The sequence below is a fragment of the Buceros rhinoceros genome, unplaced genomic scaffold (genome assembly GCF_000710305.1).
Source record: "Buceros rhinoceros silvestris isolate BGI_N320 unplaced genomic scaffold, ASM71030v1 scaffold38884, whole genome shotgun sequence".
NCBI lineage: Eukaryota > Metazoa > Chordata > Aves > Bucerotiformes > Bucerotidae > Buceros > Buceros rhinoceros.
The window spans coordinates 1,972-2,626 of NW_010409515.1; the positions used below are offsets into that span (position 1 = coordinate 1,972).

Here is a 655-nt window from a genome sequence, read left to right on the forward strand (position 1 = left end):
AAGAATAAAATAAAATAATAATTCAATATTACAATAGTAATGAAAAGGAATATAACAAGAGGAGGGAGAAATAAAACCCAAGAAAAGGACAAGTGATGCACCAGACAACGGCTCACCGCCAGCTGACCAGTGACCGCTGGACTCAGCTGTCCTGGCCGTGCTTCCTCCCAGCTTCCTGTGCTCCTGCTTACGGGCAGAGCATGGGAAACTGAGAACAACTAGACTAGAATAAGCACTGCCTGCCGACAACTAAAACATCACCCCGTTATCAATGTTATTCTCACACTGACTCCGAAACACAGCCCTGTGCCACCTACCAGGAAGAAAATTAACTCTACCCCAGCCCAATCCAGGACAAGCTACAACAGGTAACAAAAGCTGATTCCAGGCTAAGCTACACTTATAATACAGGTCACACTTTAACCGAATGTCAATGTATTGGTTAATACTATTTCTAGGAAAAATGAAACTGAAAAACTTTTTATACAAGTGTCTTTTTAATACAGCTCGTCTCACTGCATGGAGCTGGCAGGAAGTGCTAATCTTAAATATATTTACTGTTTTTAACTTCAGTGCAAGAGTAGGTTTTTAATGAATTTCCACAACATCAACAACAATGAAAACAAAATTTGTATAGAACCAAAAATGGCTTCAG

General features: G+C 40.0%; 1 protein-coding gene across 1 annotated transcript in view; it reads right to left on the minus strand.

The window, feature by feature from the left end:
- The window catches only part of LOC104492675 (spindle and kinetochore-associated protein 3-like), a gene marked incomplete at its 3' end in the record, with an annotated part of 3,454 nt that overhangs the window by 864 nt on the left and 1,935 nt on the right, over window positions 1-655 (minus strand). The window lies entirely within an intron of this gene.